This window comes from Moschus berezovskii, chromosome 1, assembly GCF_049115385.1.
Source record: "Moschus berezovskii isolate FMDL1 chromosome 1, NW_MosBer_1.0, whole genome shotgun sequence".
Lineage (NCBI taxonomy): Eukaryota > Metazoa > Chordata > Mammalia > Artiodactyla > Moschidae > Moschus > Moschus berezovskii.
The window spans coordinates 119,092,291-119,110,539 of NC_142460.1; the positions used below are offsets into that span (position 1 = coordinate 119,092,291).

At 40.7% G+C, this 18,249-nt stretch overlaps 1 pseudogene; it reads left to right on the plus strand.

Annotated features, from left to right (window-relative positions):
- Positions 1-18,100, plus strand: part of LOC129551719 (uncharacterized) — a 33,260-nt pseudogene extending 15,160 nt beyond the window's left edge.
- Positions 18,101-18,249: the final 149 nt, after the last annotated feature.

Here is an 18,249-nt window from a genome sequence, read left to right on the forward strand (position 1 = left end):
TATTCCCATTTGTTTACTAATTTAATCACTTGCCTATATCAGTATGTACTCATGAATATTTGTTTTATACTTTGGGTTATCATCCAGTGTGACTTTATTTTGCTGTTCAAGGTGTTCTACAATGTAAGGTTTTTTTCTTTTCATCCCCCTTCTTTTGGTTTGGTTCTATTCTGTTTCATTTTTTGAGCACTTCCTTAAATTCTGGGGGCTTCCCTGATAGCTCAGCTGGTAAAGAATCCACCTGCAATGTGGTAGACCTGGATTCGATCCCTGGGTTAGGAAGATCCCCTGGAGAAGGGAAAGGTTACCCACTCCAGTATTCTGGCCTGGAGAACTCTATGGACTGTATAGTCCATGGGGTTGCAAAGAGTCTGACACGACTGAGTGACTTTCACTTTCACATTCTGGACTTACAAAATGCTCTAGGCTTATCTTGCGTATTTCCTGCTCTAACTGTAGAATCAGACATTTCTCTAAGAAGTCCTAGTTCCTTTTACTGCAGAATGATATTAGAAACAAAGATCTGGGCAACAGATTTGCTTATTGCTATCATACTTCCAGGCCTTCTCAGCTGACAGAGCAAGGAAATACATACATGTATACCAACCTTGACAATACATACATCTATAAATATTTCTATGTATTTAATAATTTTTTATCTCCCCAAAAGAAAATTCTGCACCCACAAGCAGTCTCTCCCGATTTTTGTCCTCCTTCTAGCCCTGGCAACCATCAGTCTTCTTTCCACCTCTACAAATTTACTTAATCTATGCCGGGAGCCAGCGAGGGAAATCCTACCCGTGGCAAAGGTCAATTGGGGAAGAGGCCTGACGGGCAAAGGCTAATCAGGGCTCGAGGAGCCCCCTGGACTTACCTGAGCATCTACCCCAAAGAAAACCGGAATCTGACTGATTTACTATCTTACGCCTCTTACCAAGTCCTCTAATACTTACGGGGGTTTCCCCCCAACCACCTTTCTCTGAAAACATTAATTCAGAGCTGTAGTTTAAAAGTTCTCCTCGGCTTAATAGGAGTGTTCCAATCCAAGCCCCTCTGATAGCTTTCTAACTTGCATGACAAGTTTGTCCGGGCTCTTACAACTATGAGTGTGACTGTTTATAGCCTCCCAGCCATGCAAGGACAGAAAGCCTAATATTCTAAAATACAGGAATCTGTTGAAGAAGTTAAAATCATTAGAATAGTACTAGAAAAGATTTCATTGTTGAATCAATGCTTGCTGCAGTTTCCTCTATTGTATCCTTGGAAATATATTAATCCTTTGATTTAACCACATCAGATCTTAAGTTAATAAATTCCTTTCTTGCAGCTCACTACACCGGTGCTTTATAGGAATGTAACTTTGTTATGTGTCTACCACCTAACTTTAGGAAAGTCACCTTAAAAGAAAAGTCTTTTACTTGCTAACTAACCTATTGTCAGGAGAGAGGGCCATAAAACTGTTAGCAGGCCCCCTGGCCAGAAGATGATGTAAATCACCTAAAACTTTTATCACACAAAAATAAGCCCTGATCCTGATAAGGGTCAAGACTGCTGACCCCACGTGATTTTGGTGTGAATCTATACCTCCCTTTCTCTGTTTCTTATGCGCATAACTTAGGGTATAAAAGCAGCACTGGAAAATAAAGTTTTGGGCCTTGCTCACTGAAGCTTGGTCTCCCCGTGTCGTTCTTTCTCTTTTTCCGTCCTTTTCTCTATTCTCCTTTTTCTGGTTGAGATCCTTGGAGCGCTGGGCCCTCTGAGTTTACTTATCTGCCTGGGCTTCTAAGACCCACTCGAGGGGGTGCCCTGGTGGGGTGCCTCAAGTGATTCGAGAGGGCGCCTGCGGCCTACGTAAACAGAGCAAGCCCCGTGCTGGGGTTTTATTGGTTTCCAGCGTAAACCAAGGAATCATCAGCCCCTGTCTCTCTCTCTCTCTCTTTCTCTCTCTCTCTCTCTCTGACGCCGACGCCGTTCATCCCGAGGATACCCTGGGTCATATCGGGGCTGGACCCCGATAAATCTACATATTTCATATAAATGGAATAATAGATACGTGACTTTGTATCTTGCTTCTTTCACATAGCATAACATTTTCGAGTTCATGTTGTAGCATGTATCAATACTTGACTCCTTTTTATGGTTGAGTAATATTCCATTGTATGCATACAGCACATTTTGCTTATTCATTCATCCATGAATAAGACGTGGTTGTTTCCACCTATTGGCAATTGTGAACATGCAGCTATAAACATTTGTGTACAAGTATTTGCTTATCTGTTTTCAGTTCTTTGTGGTATATGCCTACCAGTGGAATTAATGGGTCATATGATCATACTATATTTACTTTCTGAAAAATGACATAACTATTTTGCACAGTGGCTACAGCATTTTACAGTCCCACCAGCATGCACAAGCATTCCAATTTCTCTATTTCCTCAACAATACGTGTTGTTGTTTTGCTTTTTTAAATTACAGCCATTCTAGTGAAAGTGAAGAGTATCTCACTGTGGTTTAGATTTGCGTTTACCTAAGCAGCCATGAAATTTAAAGACGCTTACTCCTTGGAAGGAAAGTTATGACCAACCTGCTGCTGCTAAGTCACTTCAGTCGTGTCAGACTCCGTGAGACCCCATAGATGGCAGCCCACCAGGCTCTGCCATCCCTGGGATTCTCCAGGCAAGAACACTGGAGTGGGTTGCCATTTCCTTCTCCAATGCATGAAAGTGAAAAGTGAAAGTGAAGTCGCTCAGTCATGTCTGACTCTTAGCGACCCCATGGACTACAGCCTACCAGGTTCCTTCATCTATGGGATTTCCAGGCAAGAGTACTGGAGTTGGGTGCCATTGCCTTCTCTGATGACCAACCTAGATAGCATATTAAAAAGCAGAGACATTATTTTGCCAACAAAGGTCCATCTAGTCAAGGCTATGGTTTTTCCAGTGGTCAGGTATGGATGTGAGAGTTGGACTGTGAAGAAAGCTGAGTGCCGAAGAATTGATGCTTTTGAACTGTGGTGCTGGAGAAGACTCTTGAGAGTCCCTTGGACTGCAAGGAGATCAAACTAGTCCATTCTAAAGGAGATCAGTCCTGGGTGTTCATTGGAAGGACTGATGCTAAAGCTGAAACTCCAATACTTTGGCCACCTCATGTGAAGAGTTGACTCACTGGAAAAGACTCTGATGCTGGGAGGGATTGTGGGCAGGAGGAGACGGGGACAACAGAGAATGAGATGGCTGGATGGCATCACCGACTCGATGGACATGGGTTTGAGTGAACTCCAGGAGTTGGCGATGGATAGAGAGGCCTGGCGTGCTGTGATTCATGGGGTCGCAAAGAGTCAGACACGACTGAGCAACTGAACTGAACTGAAGGACCAATAAAGTTGAGCATCTTTTTATATGTATTTCAAACATTTGTATAGTCTTTTGAGAAACGTCTGTTCAAGTCCTTTGCCCATTTTTAAAAAATGGACTGTCTTTTGTTGTTTGAGATTTTTTTACTGAGGTTTTATAAGTCTTGAAATAAGGTAGTGAACCTTGTTCTTCTTTTTGTAAATTATTTTGGTTAGTTGAAGTCCTTGGAATTTCCAATATATATTTAGGATAAGTTTGTCACTTTCTTTACAAACACCTACTGGAATTTTTATTAGGACTGCATTTAATTTATAGATCAATTTAGGAAGTGAAAACAACTTAACAATATTATGTTGTCTGATCCATGAACATGGCACATATCTCCAATTATTTAAGTCTTCTTTACCTTACCTCCAGAACATTTTTTATTATTTTACAGTTTTCAATATATAGGTCTTGCACCTATTTTATTAATAAGTATTCAATTTTGTGATGCTATTATAAATGGTTCCTTTTTAAAATATTTAATTTATAATTGTCACTAACATAGAAATATAACTGATTTTCCTGTTGGCTTTGTATCCTCATTTATCAATTCTAGTAAACTCATTTGTTAATTTTAGTCCCCTTTTTATATACTGTGGAATTTTCAACTAGATGTTCATGACATCATAAATAATTTCTTATCTGTATACTTTTCTTATCTTGTTGCACTGGGTAGCATCTTCAAAACAATGTTGGATACAAGTGATTACAGTGGAACCCTTATCTTGTTTCTGTTTTTAGAGGACTTGGTAGGTAGACTTCTAAAAATGTCCCCCAAGATTCCCATCTCCTAATTATTCAAATATAAGCATACCTTATTTTATCCTGCCTCACTTCATCACACTTTGCAGATATTGCACTTTTTAGAAATTGAAGGTTTGTGGCACCACTATGTCGAGCAATTCTATTGGTATCATTTTTCCAACAGCTTTTGCTCACTTCATGTCCCTGTGTCACAGTTTGGCAATTCTTTCAATATTTCAAACTTTTTCATTATTATTATATTTGTTGTAGTGATGTGTAATCGGTGGTCTTTGATGTTACTTTTATGACTTGCTGAAGGCTCAGATGATGGTTGAGAAAAGATGAGAAGCAAAAGGCAAAGGAGAAAGGGAAAGATATATACATCTGAATGCAGAGTTCCGGTGTAGCAAGGAGAGATAAGAAAGCCTTCCTAAGTGATCAATGCAAAGAAATAGAGGAAAACAATAGAATGGGAAAGACTAGAGATCTCTTCAAGAAAATTAGAGATACTAAGGGAACATTTCATGCAAAGATGGGCACAATAAAGGACAGAAACGGTATGGAGCCAACATAAGCAGAAGATATTAAGAGGTGGCAAGAATACACAGAAGAACTATACAAAAAAGATCTTCATGACCCAGATAACCATGATGGTGTGATCACTCGCCTAGAGCCAGACATCCTGGAGTGTGAAGTCAAGTGGGCCTTAGAATGCATCACTATGAACAAAGCTAGTTAAGGCGATAGAACGTCAGCTGAACTATTTCAAATCCTAAAAGATGATGCTGTGAAAGTACTGCACTCAATATGCCAGCAAATTTGGAAAATTCCACAGTAGCCACAGGACTGGAAAAGGTCAGTTTTCATTCCAATCCCAAAGAAAGGCAATGCCAAAGAATGCTCAAACTACCACACAAGTGCACTCATTTCACACGCTAGCAAAGGAATGCTCAAAATTCTTCCAAGCTAGGCTTCAACAGTACATGAACTGAGAACTCCCCAATGTTCAAGCTGGATTTTAAAAAGGCAGAGGAACCAGTGATCAAATTACCAACATCTGCTGGATCATAGAAAAAGCAAGAGAATTTGAGAAAAATATCTACTTCTGCTTCATTTACTATGCTAAAGCCTTTGACTGTGTGGATCACAACAAACTGTGGAAAATTCTTAAAGAGATGGGAATACCAGACTACCTTATTCGCCTCCTAAGAAATCTGTATGCAGGTCAAGAAGCAACAGTTAGAACATTACATGGAACAACTGACTGGTTCGAAATTGGGAAAGGAGTACATCGAGGCTATATATTGTCACCCTGCTTATTTAACTTATATGCAGAGTACATCATGTGAAATGCTGGGCTGGATGAACCACAAGCTGGAATCAAGATTGCCGGGAGATATATCAGTAACATCAGATATGCAGATGACACCACCCTTCTGAAAGAAAGTGAAGAGGAACTAAAGAGCCTCTTGATGAAAGTTAAAGAGGAGAGTGAAAAAGCTGGCTTAAAACTCAACATTCAAAAAACAAAGATCATGGCATCTGGTCTCATCACTTCATGACCAATAGATGGGGAACAATGGAAACAGTGACAGGCTTTAGTTTCTTGGGCTTCAAAATCACTGCAGATGGTGACTGCAGCCATGAAATTAAAAAACGCTTGCTCCTTGGAAGAAAAGCTATGACAAACCTAGACAGCATATTCAAAAGCAGAGACATTACTTTACCGACAAAGGTCCATATAGTCAAAGCTATGGTTTTTCCAATAGTCATGTATGGATGTGAGAGTTGGACTACAAAGAAAGTGCTGAAGAATTGATGTTTTTGAACTGTGGTACTGGAGAAAGACTCTTGAGAGTCCCTTGGACAGCAAGGAGATCAAATTAGTCAGTCCTAAAGGAAATCAGTCCTGAATATTCATTGGAAAGACTGTTGCTGAAGCTGAAGTTCCAATACTTTGGCCACCTGATGCAAAGAACTGACTCATTGGAAAAGACCTTGATGCACAGTCCATGGGGTTGCCAAGAGCTGGACACGACCGAGCGACTGAACTGAACTGAACTTGCTGAAGGTTCAGATGATGGTTGGACTTTTTTTAGCAATAAAACATTTTTAAATTAAGATACATACATTTTAAAGACATAGTGCTACTATACACTTATTAGACTATATTATAGTATAAATATAACTTTTACATACACTAAGAAACCAAAAAAAAAATTGTGTGACTAACTTTATTGTGATATTCCCTTTATTTCAGTGGTCTGGAATCAAACCCACAATATCTGTAAGGTATGTCTGTACCAACCTGGGTATGCTGTGTAGGGACTCTAAAGATGGCATTAAGGTAGTAATCAGCTCAACATTAAATTAGAAAGATTATCGTGCTGGGTCCAATGTAATTACATAAACCCTTAAAAGTGGAAGAAGGCAGAAAAGTGAGTCAGAGAGACGCTGAAGGAGGCGAAGTAGTAGGGAGAAGCAGTAGATGACAGATGAAGAAGAATGGGTGGTCAAAGAGATTCAAGGCATAAGAAGGACTTGACTAGCCATTGCTGATTTTGAAAATGGAGGAAAGGGGCCATAAGCCAAGTTACACAAGTGACCTCTGCAAGCTGAGCACAATCTCCATCCGACAACCATCAGAGAAATAGAACTGCAATACTAAAACTGCATGGAACTGAATTCTGTCAACAACCTGAATGAACTGAGAAGTGGATTCATCCTCAGAGCCTTTAGAAAAAGACCCAGCTCTGCTGAAACCTTGAAATTGGCCTGTTAAAATCCAGAGAAAAAACTGAGTCACACTGGCATGGACTTCTGATGTATACTGTGTAATTTTTAAATAAGTGTTATTTTAGGGCACTAAATTTGTTGCAATTTGTTGTGGGGCACAATAGAAAAGAAATAAAGAGAAAATATGTTCAGTCTTTCATCATTGAATATGGTATTAGTTGGCCACCTCCACCCTACAGTAGTTCCTTTATATTCTTGGTTTCTCTCAGCAATGGGTTCTGAATTTTGTCACTTTTTATTTTGCATCCACTTAGATAATTGTATGTTTTTCAACATTTTTCTATTAATGAGGTGAATATATTGATTTTTTCTCTTTTTAATTAATATTCAGGAAAGTAATGACAACAAATTGAGTTTTTCATTTAAAGCATATAAAGGTGTAAGTTCGCAAAAGGATACTCACTGTACTATGGTGAAATTATTTATGCTGAGTGGATGAGTATTAATCCTCGCTTTTTATCTTTTCTTAAGTAATAGCTTTATTGAGGTATAATTCATTTATCATGTAATTTCCCCTTTAAAGTCTTCAATTCAGTGATTTTTAGTATATTTAGACTTCCCTGGTGGCTCAGATAGGAAAGCATCTGCCTCCAGTGTGGGAGACCTGGGTTCAATCCCTGGGTGGGGAATGTCCCCTGGAGAAGGAAATGGCAACCCCCTCCAGTACTCTTGCCTGGAAAATCCCATGGACGGAGGAGCCTGGTAGGCTGTAGTCCATGGGGTCGCAAAGAGTCGGACACGACTGAGCGACTTCACTTCAGTATATTCAGAATTGTACAACCATCATATTATCTATTATCAGTACACTTTCATCACCCCCAAAGAAGCCCTGTACCCATTAGCAATAATCCCTCATTCTCTCCTCCACCCAGTCCCAGCAATCACTAATCTACTGTCTGTTTCTATGGATTTGCCTATTCTAGACATTTCATATAAATGAAATCATTCAACATGCAGCCTTTGTGACTGGCTTTTTTCATGTAGCACACTTTTTAAGGATAATCCACATTATTTACTAAATCTTACTATTTATAAGTACTTCTTCATTGTTGAATGTTCCATTATATAGAATAGCATATTTCATTTATCCATTCATCAGCTGATGAACAATTAAGTTTTTTCTAGTTTTTTACTATGATGAATAATGCTGTTATGAACATTAATGTGCAAGTTTTATGCAGGGATGAATATTTTCAATTCTCTTGAGCATACAACTAGGTGTAGAATTGTTAGGTCATATCTGTCTCTAAGTTTGATATTTTGAGAAACTGCCAAACTGTTTTCCAAAGCAGCTGTGCTATTTTACAGCCCCACTAGCAATGTACGAGGTTCCAATTTCTTTACATCCTTGCAACGATTGTTACTGTGTTTCATTTCAGTCATTCTAGTGGGTGTAAAGTGGTATCTCACTGTAGTTTTGATACGCATTTCCTTAATAACTGATGATGTTGATGAGTTTTTTGTGCTTAATAGCCATTTCCATATCTTCTTTGGAGAAACATCTATTCAAATCTTTAGCCAATTTTTAAAAATTATCTGTTTATTTTTGAGTTGTAAGAGACCTTTACATTTCTGTATACAGATCCCTTATCAAATATATGACTTGCAAATATTTTCTCCCTTTATATGATTTTATTTTCACTTTTTTGATGTTGGTCTTCAAGGTACAAACATTTTCAATATTGATGACATTCAATTTATCTTTTTTTTAAAAAATTTATTACTTGGAGTTCTGCCCACAGGCGCCACCTGGGAATCACTTCACAATCCCAGCAGGAGCAGTACTTTAAGGTGGTGCTGGAGGGGCCAGGACTTTGGGCCTTCTGGACACAGGTGGGCAAGGACTTCAATGTGTCCTTCTCCATCTCCTAGCTCACTCAGTCCTGGAGGTAAAGCTGCGCAGGCCAGCATGGCTGTGGGTGACTGGGTGCTGAGTATTGATGGTGAGAATGCAGGGGGCCTCATACACAAAGAAGCCCAGAACAAGATCCATGCCTGTGGCGAGAGACTCAGCTTTGGTCTCAGCAGGGGTCAGCCCCCTCAGAGGAAACAGCAGAAGGCCCTGGCCCCTCACCATGGACCCCCCTCACCCCACTCCCACCCCCGCCCAGGCAGTACACCTTTGCACCCAGTGCTTCCCTCAACAATACACCTGGACCTTCGGGGCAACCCCGCTCGCTGACAGTGCCCTGTAGCAGAATGGACAGCTGCTCAGCAAGTAGCGGCTGATGGAGGACACGGAAGACTGGCAGCCGAGGGCTGGGACAGGCTAGTCCCATTCCTTCTGCATCCTCACCCACCTCACGAGCACCTAGTTCATGCGAGACCTGATGAGGAGGACTTGAAGAAACCAAGGAAAACTGTGTCCTGGAGCTGCAGAGCCCATGCCATACCCACCTCCAGGACTGGCACCACTGGCACTCTGCCCATGTGCTCAACATGCAGTGGTAGTCTGGCCCTTGCTGGCTGGCTGCTCTCTCTGCCTCTCTTTCTGTTCTTCCACCCAGGGCACCTCCCCTTGGCGCCTCCAGCTTCTGCCTACCTCACCGATCCCTTTCTTGCCCCTGCATTGAGCCTCCTGCTGGCCTAGCCCTGGGCTCAGCTCCATATGACATTGCCCTCACTCTTTGCCCTATGGTACTGCTGTCTGCCAGGCCTGTGCTGACCTGGGCATGAAAATAACTTCTTAGCCCTGTTTAAAAAAAAAAAATCTGCTTGCCAATGCAGAGATGCAAGAGGCAGGGGTTGATCACTGGGTGGTGAAGATCCTCAAGTAGGAAATAGCAATCCACTCGTTTTCTTGCCTGGAAAATTCCATGGACAGAGGAGCCTGGTGGCCTACAGTCCACAGGGTTGCAAAGAGTCAGACACGACTGAGTACACACACACACACACACACACACATGCTGTGAAAGGATTCCTCCCATCTAGTTAATTGGCACATCCGTCATGTCATACGTCATATATTTATCTTTTTTTGGTGAGAACACTGACATTCTACTATCTTACACAACACTGTGTTGATTCATCATGCTATACAATACATCCTTATACCTTATTCATCTTACAGCTGAAAGTTCATACCTCTTTACTAATCTCTTCCTATTTCTCCCTAGGTCCTGGCCACAATTTTCTGCTCTCTGTTTCTGGTTTGTTTTTCAAGATTCCACATATAACGAAATCTAAATTCAGTATTTTTCTTTCTCCACCTGGCTTATTTCACTTAGCATCTATGTATTCATCTATGTGTCAAAAGTGGCAGGAGTTTCTTCTTTCACATGAATGAATAATATTGCATTCATTGTGAATATATACCACACCTTCTTTATCCATTCACCCACTGACAAACAGGTTATTTCCATACCTTGATTATGTCAGTAATACTGCAATGAACATGGGAGTGCAGATGTCTCTTCAATATCCTGTTTTCATTCCCTTTGGATATATACACAAAAGTGGGATTGCTGGATCATATGGTAGTTCTATTTTTAATTTTTTGAAGCACCTCCCTGCTGTTTTCCATAGCGGTTGAACCATTTTACAGTTCTTAAAACTGTGCACAAAGATTTCCTTTTCTCCACAACCTGCCAGCACTTGTTATCTCTAGTCTTTTTGATGATGGTCATTTTAACAGGAGTGAGGTGATAATATTGTGATTTTGATTTCCCTGATGATTAGTGATGTTAAGAAACTTTTTTGTACCTGTGAGCCATTTGTATGTCTTCTTTGGAACAATGTCTATTCCATCCCTCTATTTTAAAATCAGATTTTTTCATGAAAAAATGCTCAACATCCCTCATAATCAGAGAAATGCAAATCAAAACCACAATGAGATACCATTTCACACCAGTCAGAATGGCTGCTATCGGAAAGTCTACATGCAATAAATGCTGGAGAGGGTGTGGAGAAAAGGGAACCCTCTTACACTGTTGGTGGGAATGCAAACTAGTAAAGCCACTATGGAGAAGAGTGTGGAGATTCCTCAAAAAACTGGAAATAGAACTGCCATATGACCCAGCAATCGCACTCCTGGGCATACACACCGAGGAAACCAGAATTGAAAGAGACACATGTACCCCAATGTTCATTGCAGCACTGTTTATAATAGCCAGGACATGGAAGCAACCTGGATGTCCATCTGCAGACAAATGGATAAGAAAGCTGTGGTACATTTACACAATGGAGTATTACTCAGCCATTAAAAAGAATGCATTTGAATCAGTTCTAATGAGGTGGATGAAACTGGAGCCTATTATACAGAGTGAAGTAAGCCAGAAAGAAAAACACCAATACAGTATACTAACGCATATATACGGAATATAGAAAGATGCAAATGATAACCCTGTATACGAGACAGCAAAAGAGACACAGATGTATAGAACAGTCTTTGGGACTCTGTGGGAGAGGGTGAGGGTGGGATGATTTGGGAGAATGGCATTGAAACATGTATATTATCATATGTGAAACGAATCACCAGTTCAGGGTCAATGCATGTTACAGGATGCTCGGGGCTGGTATGCGGGGATGACCCAGAGGGAGGATAAGGGGAGGAGGGAGGTGGGAGGGGGGTTCAGGAGGGGGAACTCATGTACACCCGGGGCGGATTCATGTCAATGTATGGCAAAACCAACCAATATAATATTGTAAAATAATTAGCCTCCAATAAAAATAAAAAAGAAAAAAAAAACACCAAAAAAAATAATAAAATCAGATTTTTTTTTGTTACTGAATTGCATGAATGCTTTTTTAAAAACAACAATGGCTAATTTTGTATTCAAGAGCTCTAATAATTGCTTATTTTTAATATTTATTTATTTATGTGACTGTATCAGGTCTTAGTTGCAGCACACGGGATCTTCATTGCATCATGCAGGATCTTTCACTGTCGCAAACAGATTATACTTATGGTGCAAGAGCTTAGTTGCCCCTCAGCTTGAGGAATCTTAGTTCCCCAACCAGGTCTTGAATTAATGTCCCCTGCATTGCAAGGCAGATTCTTGTTCACTGGACCACCAGGGAACTCCCTGAATTTTGCATGAATTCTTGATGTATTTTTGAATACTGACACCTTATCAGATGCATGACTTGCAAATACTTTCTTCCATTCCATAGGTTGTCTTTTCACATTGTTGATGGTTTGCTTTACTATGCAGAAATTTTTCAGTTTGATGTAATCCTTGTTCATATTTTCTTTTGCTACTTTTGCTTTTAATGAATTATCCAAAAAAATCATTACCAAGATCAATGTCAAGAAGCTTACCCTCTATGGTTTCCTCTAGGAGTTTTATGGTTTTGGTTATATGTTCAAGTCTTTCATGTATTTTAATTTTTATGTGCAATATAAGATAGGAGACCAGTTCCATTCTTGTGCATCTAGCTAACCAATTTTCTCAACCTTATTTATTGAAGAGATTATACTCTCCCCATTGTATATTCCTGCTTCCTTTGTCATCAAATTGGCCATATAGGCATGAGTTTATTTCTGGACGACTTTTATAATTCGTTCATCTATGTGCAAGTTTTTGCACAATGCCATCCTGTTTGATTACTACAGCTGTGTAGTATAGTTTGAAATCAGGAAACATGATGCCTCCAGCTTTATTCTTCTTCCTGCACTAGATTACTTTGACTACTTGGGATATTTTGTGGCTCTGGAAGGACTGATGCTAAAGCTGAAACTCCAATACTTTGGCCGCCTCATGCGAAGAGTTGACTTACTGGAAAAGACTCTGATTCTGGGAGGGACTGGGGGCAGGAGAAGGGGACAACAAAGAATGAGATAGTTGGATGGCATCACCGACTCGATGGACATGAGTTTGAGTGAACTCCAGGAGTTGGTGATGGACAAGGAGGCCTGGCGTGCTGTGATTCATGGGGTCACAAAGAGTCGGACACAACTGAGCAACTGAACTGAACCGAACTGAATACAAATTTTAGGATTTTTTTATTTATGTGAAAAAAAAGCCATTAGAATTTTGATAGGATCTGCATTGAATATTAGATTGCTTTGAATAGTATGGAAATTTTAACAACATTGTTTCTTCCATTCCATAAACATGGAATATATTTTGTGTCTTCTTCAATTTCAAAGTCTTAGAGTTTTCAGCTTTTTTTACCTCCTTGGTTAAATTTATTCCCTAGAATTTTATTCTTTTTGAAGAAATTACAAATGGACTTCCTTTTTATTAAAGTATTGATGATTTACAATATTATGTTAACTTCAGGTGAACAGTATAGTGATTCAGTATTTTTGCATATTATACTGCATTATAGATTATTACAGGTAAGTAGATATAACTCCCTGTGCATACAGTATGTCTTTGTTACTTATCTGTTTTATATACAGTAGTTTTTATCTATTAATCCCATACCTCAAATTTGTTCCTTCCTGAATTCATGTTGTTAATACTTTCATATTGCACTATGCTTATCATTCTCCCTTTTTGCAGTGTCTTTGTCTGGTTTTGGTTTCAGTTCAGTTCAGTTCAGTCACCCAGTTGTGTCCAACTCTTTGCGACCCCATGAACCGCAGCACACCAGGCCTCCCTGTCCATCACCAACTCCCCGAGTGTACCCAAACTCATGTCCATTGAGTCGGCAATGCCATCCACCCATCTCATCCTCTGTCGTCCCCTTCTCCTCCCGCCTTCAATCTTTCCCAGCATCAGGGTCTTTTCAAATAAGTCAGGTGGCCAAAGTACTGGAGTTTCAGCTTCAACATCAGTCCTTCCAATGAACACTCAAGACTGATCTCCTTGCAGTCCAAGGGACTCTCAAGAGTCTTCTCCAACACCACAATTCAAAAGCATCAATTCCTCTGGGCTCAGCTTTCTTTATACTCCAACTCTCACATCCATACATGACCACTGGCAAAACCATAGCCTTGACTAGATGGACCTTTGTTGATAAAGTAATGTCTCTGTTTTTTAATATGCTGTCTCAGTTCAGTTCAGTTCAGTCACTCAGTTGTGTCCGACTCTTTGCGACCCTATGAATTGCAGCATGCCAGGCCTTTCTGTCCATCACCAACTCCCGGAGTTCACTCAAACTCATGTCCATCGAGTCAGTGATGCCATCCAGCCATCTCATCTTCTGTCATCCCCTTCTCCTCCTGCCCACAATCCCTCCCAGCATCAGAGTCTTTTCCAGTGAGTCAATTCTTCGCATAAGGTGGCCAAAATACTAGAGTTTCAGCTTTAGCATCAGTTCTTCCAATGAACACCCAGGATTGATCTCCTTTAGAATGGACTGGTTGGACCTCCTTGCAGTCCAAGGGACTCTCAAGAGTCTTCTCCAACACCACAGTTCAAAAGCATCAATTCTTCGACGCTCAGCTTTCTTCACAGTCCAACTCTCACATCCATACATGACCACTGGAAAAACCATAGCCTTGACTAGATGGACCTTTGTTGTCAAAGTAATATCTCTGCTTTTTAATATGCTATCTAGGTTGGTCATAACTTTCCTTCCAAAGAGTAAGCGTCTTTTAATTTCATGGCTGCAATCAGCATCTGCAGTGATTCTGGAGCCTCAAAAAATAAAGTCTGACACTGTTTCCACTGTTTCCCCATCTATTTGCCATGAAGTGATGAGACCAGATGCCATGATCTTCGTTTTCTGAATGTTGAGCTTCAAGCCAAACTTTTCACTCTCCTCTTTCACTTTCATCTAGGTTGCTCATAACTTTCCTTCCAAGGAGTAAGCGTCTTTTAATTTCATTGCTGCAATCACCATCTGCAGTGATTCTGAAGACCCCAAAAATAAAGTCTGACACTGTTTCCATTGTTTCCCCATCTATTTGCCATGAAGTGATGGGAATGGATGCCATGATCTTAGTTTTCTGAATGTTGAGCTTTAAGCCAACTTTTTCACTCCCCTCTTTCACTTTCATTAAGAAGCTCTTTAGTTCTTCTTCACTTTCTGCCATAAGGGTGGCATCATCTGCATATCTGAGGTTATTGATATTTCTCCCAGCAATATTGATTCCAGCTTGTGCTTCCTCCAGCCCAGAGTTTCTCATAACGTACTCTGAATATAAGTTAAACAAGCAGGGTGACAATATACAGCCTTGATGTACTTCTTTCCCAATTTGGAAACCAGTCAATTGTTCCATGTCTAGTTCTAACTGTTGCTTCCTGACCTGCATACAGATTTCTCAAGAGGCAGGTCAGGTGGTCTGGTAGTCCCATCTCTTTCAGAATTTTCCACAGTTTATTGTGATCCACACAGTCAAAGGCTTTGGCATAGTCAATAAAGCAGAAATAGATGCTTTTCTGGAACTCTCTTGCTTTTTCCATGATTCAGCGGATGTTGGCAATTTGATCTCTGGTTCCTCTGCCTTTTCTAAAACCAGCTTGAACATCTGGAAGTTCATGGTCACTCACCTTTAACATGTTAGAAGATCTTACAAAAAAATTAGTAATAATTCTTCTTTAAATGTCTCTTATAATGCACCAGTGGAACCATCTGGTTCTGGAACTTTTCTTTGTTGGGAGTTTTTGATTACTGACTTATAATTCTTTTTTAGTAATTTATGGATTGTTATATTTCAACTGAACAATACCTAGATCAGATAAAGAGGGCCAAGACCTTTATTTCATCACCCTGTAGTTATTTCTTTAGCAGCATTAGATCTGTTAAAATTACTCGATTGTATCCTGCACTGGACAGCAAGTACCTAATGAACAAAACGCTGTCCTGATCAACACAGTCATTACAGTGCTGAGTGTACCAAGATAAAAAGTAACCCTCATTTTTCATAGATTCCATATTTATGAATATGCCTGATTACTATAGTTTATTTGTGACCCCAAAATCAAATTTTGATGTGCTTTCTTTTTATTTGTGGACGTTTACAAAATAGGAGAATATTTCAGTCAGTCAATACACATTTTCCTAGCTAAGGTCAAAGAAGGCAGTGCTCTGCCTTCTTGTTTCAGATATCAAACTGTAAACAAGTGTTCTTTTCACAGTCTATTTGTGTTGCTTTTTGCTTTTTTGTGACTTTCGTTGATGATTTGGTTGTTTAAAATGGTCCCCAAATATAGTATTGTAGTGCTCTCTAGTGTTCCTAAGCACATGTAGGCTGTGACGTGCCTTACAGAGAACACACATGTGTTAGATAAGCTTCCTTTGTACATGAATTATGGTGCTGTTGGCTGCCACTTAAATGTTAATGAACCAATTTATATTAAATACAGTGTCTTCAAACAGAAGCACACATAAAGCAATATTATATATAAATTAGCTGACCAAAATGTGATGCTCACAAGAATGTAATATGTACTTCCTCTAGTAGCAACAGTTCAATATTCACTAATGCAGTGTTCCAGCAACTTGACTAGAATTAACTATATTTGTTGAATGCATGAAGCTGGATCATTTGATTCTAAATCCAAATCTTGTGTGAATGCAGTATATGGTGGTAAACAGGCAGCATGCAGTAGTATTTGGTAGTAACAGTGACTGTGGAGACAAACTGCCTTAGAGTTCAATCCTGGCTCTTTGACTTACTAGCTGTGTAATTTGGGGCAAATTATTCAACTTTTCTCTGCCTTCTTCCACAACTGAACGTGCAGACAAAATAATTGCTAATGGTTGCCTGGGTTCGGTGTTGGGGGAGGGGACTGACCACAAAGAGGCACAAAGAAAGTTTTAAGAAATATTCTATATCTTGTTTATAGGTTTACAGTGGTAGTTACATAACTGCCTATGTTTTTCAAAACTCATAGAACTTAAAAGGGTAAATTTCACTTTGTATAAACTCTAACAGTAAATTTGAAGGTTGAAAAAGGAGTAACAGTTAAGATTAAAGGAATAACACACATAAAACATTTACTGCACTACCTGCTTATGTACTCTAAATATTTGTAAATACTTTGGCCACCTCATGCGACGAGTCGACTCACTGGAAAAGACTCTGATGCTGGGAGGGATTGGGGGTGGGAGGAGACGGGGACGACAGAGAATGAGATGGCTGGATGGCATCACCGACTCGATGGACATGAGTTTGGGTGAACTCCGGGAGTTGGTGATGGACAGGGAGGCCGGGCGTGCTGTGATTCATGGGGTCGCAAAGAGTCGGACACGACTGAGCGACTGAACTGAACTGAACTGAACAACAAGAGGGAAAGGTTAGGGGGTGTAATGAAAAGCAAAGTGGACTCCTGAACCAGGGTCCTAATCTGGCTCTTTCACATATTAGCTAGATGCTGTTTACGGTGTTCACTTGCTTACTGTAAATCTTAGATTGGACAACACGTGTGAAACATCTGTGTAAACCATGGAGTCACATAGAAAAGTGAGAAATGGAATTTTTCATGAGACAGCAGTACAAAATCACAGGGCCACATAAACTGGGGTGTTAAGGTCACCTCTGCAAGGTAGTAGAATTTGGTGGGCTGTGAAACCACTGAGAAAAGGAGAACGCATCTCTTTTTAAGAAACTCGGTCCTAATCCTATTCAAGTCACTACTGGTTCCACATTAATTCCAAGACAACCCAACTGGCCTAATGAAGTACGGACATACCTCAAACTCGAAGGAATGCCAATGCCAGGAGGATGCAAGAGCTGAGTTTGGCAGAACATCTTTCTGCTGGACAATGAAGTAGGAGTCAGACACCATTTGCCTCCAAAACTCAGTAACAGCCTCTGATGTGAGGAGTGTGAGGAGAGACTTAGGTCATTTCACCGCTGCTTTTTAGTTCGTGGATGTCTCAGGAGTTCTTACCCTTGAGAGCGGATCATCAGTGGCAGCCGCTGCCAGAATCTTATTGTGGGTGGCTAGTGTCTCCCGCGAAGCCCACAGTGGGAGCCAGGTAACACCATTCTGCACTCTGGCTCTTCCTCAAGGAAAAAGCATGGTTTGGAACGCCAAGTAGGGCTTCGTGGGGCCAGAAGTTGGAACCTAAAGTTCCCTCCAAAGCCACGAGATACACTCGTTGAATTCGCACGCCTTGTGAGTTCTGACAGCCGTCACATGACAACTACCACAACACCTGACGGCACGGGCCATCGAATGCGTGGCTTGGTTTCCGTTCAGTTCGAGAGGGACCCTAACTTAAGCGCACCTGGAAGCTTGAGAGAGCAAGTTTCCTTGCCGGCGAGTTTAACCTCAGCAAGCGAACTCCATAAACTGCTCTTCACGCCGGAAGTGCACTAATCCGCAGCACGTGGGGTTGCCAGGGCGCTCTTCACGTGACTGGGCGGGGCCTCAGGAAGCTTATAGCCAATGGTAGCGCGAGAGGGCGGTGCCTATGACGCGCTGGGACCTATCCCGGAAGTGGGGCTGAGGTGGGGGCGGGAAAGGGC